We start from the raw sequence: 2,533 nt of genomic DNA on the forward strand, positions 1-2,533 counted from the left end.
TCAGGTATTGTATTTGTGTTTTACTTTATTTTCAGGTATTGCATTTTCTGTACTAATCTCATTGTTTTTTTGGTTTGTTTCAGATTAAAGTCAACCCATATCAGCATACATGTCCTAGTCTGAATAGATCTCAGAGATTGAGAGCTGCAAAAATAAGATGGATAGCAGATGCTTCTATGGCATGGATCAGAGCAAATCCAGGAATTGGTCCTAAAGAAATTCAGAGCAAGTTGTTAGAGAAATATGGTGTGGAGGTGCCATATGAAAGATGCTACCATGGCAAAGAGATTGCACTTGACAAACTGTATGGAAAGTATAGTGATAGCTTTCAGCTGTGATATACTTTCAAAGCTGAAGTAGAGAGGGCATCACCAGGCAGTATTGTGGAAATTGAGAAGCACACAGTTGAGTACAAGCTTAATAACAAGAAGTTCTACAAGGAGTGCTTTTCCAAGGGTGTTTGTGTGCTTCAAAGCATGTCAAAAAGGTTTTCTGGAGGGGTGTAGGCCATACCTAGCTGTAGATGCTACTGCACTGACTGGTAGGTTCAGAGGGCAACTTGTGGCAACATGTGCCCTAGATGGACACAACTGGTTGTTTCCTGTTGCATATGGTGTTTTGGAAGGGGAGTCAATTGAGAGTTGGACTTGGTTTTTTAGCAACCTAAAGAAAGTAATAGGTCATCCAGAAGGTTTAGTGATACATACTGATGCTTGCAAGGGATTGGAAACTGCTGTTGAGGATGTATACCCTGGAGTGGAGCACAGAGAGTGCATGAGCCACTTGGCCCAAAATTTCAGTAAGAAATTCAAGGGGAAGTTTTATGATGATAATTTGTGGCCATGCTCACTAACTTGTAGCATCAAGAAACACAACTATCACTTGAACCAGTTGAAAAGCAAGCCCAAAGTAAAGGAATATCTAGAGGAACACCACACAAAATATGGGCAAGAGCTGATTTCAATGAGATGAGCAAAGTTGACTATGTCAATAACAACCTAGCTGAGCCATTCAACTCCAGAATCAAAAAATACAAGAGCCTGCACATAGTTGATGTGCTAGACAAGATAAGACAGTATATCATGGAGAAATTTGACTTAAGAAACAGAATTGCCTCTGACCATTTCATTGGGCACTACATCATACCAGCAGTAATGAAGGTGTTAATGGAGAAAACAAAAGGTTTGCAAATGAGTATAGTGAGGAGAAGCCCAACAGAGGCAGAGGTGACTGCTACTGACAGTGAGAAGAGAGAATGGAGGTACCCTGTTGACTTAGAGCGCTGGTCTTGCAGTTGCAGACAATGGCAGATCACTGGTAAACCATGCATCCATGCACTTTTCTTTATCACTGCTCTAAGAGGTGAAGCAAGTGGAATAGATCAATATGTCCACAAATATTACTCAGTTGACATGTTCAGAGCTTCTTATGCTGAGAACCTACCAGCTCTAGAAGGCAATCAACAGTGGGACATTATAGATCCTGGATTCAAATTGTGTGCTCCTGTTCAACACAGAGCTCCAGGCAGACCAAGAAAGCAAAGGATTAGAAGTAGCACTGAAGGAAAAGGCCTTGGTCCTAGGAAGCACAAGTGCAAAAGGTGTGGGAGATGTGGACACAAAGCCAAGGGCTGCAAACAATCTGTTGATCCAGCCTTTGGAGAAGATGAACATTGGGGAGCAGACAATGCAGATGATCATCCTACAGCCAATGAACCAGCAGAAGCAGAAATACAAGAGGAGGAGGAGGAGGATGAGACAGCACCTGATGTTCTGCAGCAGCAGATGCCACCGCCAAAGGAGCCCTCACATGATGCATCCACAGGAGCTAGTTGTGCAGTCAGGTATAAGATCGTGGCTTACAAATTCTTACATGTTTTGATCTTACTGCTTTATAAAATCTTTCAAATTGTGATATGCTTCCACTTGTTTTAGCCCTAGGAAAAATTATAAAAGGGCAGCAGCAAGAGGAGTTTCTCCCAGGTGTGTCAAGCAGAAAACAGTTGTGGAACAGGAGCAAGAAAGCAGTGTTCAAAGCAAAGGTTTCTCTCCAAAAAGAGCAACAGCAGCAGTTGAAGCTTCAAACCCATCAAAGAACACTAGAAGCAAGGCAATGCTAGCTCCAAACCCAGCCAAGAACACCAGGAGCAAGAAACTTAAGTTCTAGTGCTATGTTATATTTGCCAGTGATGTTATCTTGTTGTTATGCACTTAAGTTCTAGTACTAAGTGTGCTTAAATGCACTATGAAGTTGCTATATTTGGTACAATGTCAGTTTGTTGAATTTGGTACAATGTCAGTTTGTTCTATTTGGTACAATGTCAGTTTGTTGAATTTGGTACAATGTCAGTTTGGTAAAATATGTGCTCTGTTTGGTACAATTGGCACTACATATGGAATAAATATGTATTTGGTACAGTGTCACAAGCATCAGTAGTGAATAATGGTCTTCAAATTTAGCATACAATAGTGCATCATAAACAACATTCAACACATCTCTCTCACACACACTTTCTTCAACAACTGCTAGAAAC

At 41.0% G+C, this 2,533-nt stretch overlaps 1 pseudogene; it reads left to right on the forward strand.

The window, feature by feature from the left end:
- Positions 1-2,166, forward strand: LOC141041389 (uncharacterized; annotated as a pseudogene).
- Positions 2,167-2,533: the final 367 nt, after the last annotated feature.

Source organism: Aegilops tauschii, chromosome 2 (assembly GCF_002575655.3).
Source record: "Aegilops tauschii subsp. strangulata cultivar AL8/78 chromosome 2, Aet v6.0, whole genome shotgun sequence".
Classification (NCBI taxonomy): Eukaryota; Viridiplantae; Streptophyta; class Magnoliopsida; order Poales; family Poaceae; genus Aegilops; species Aegilops tauschii.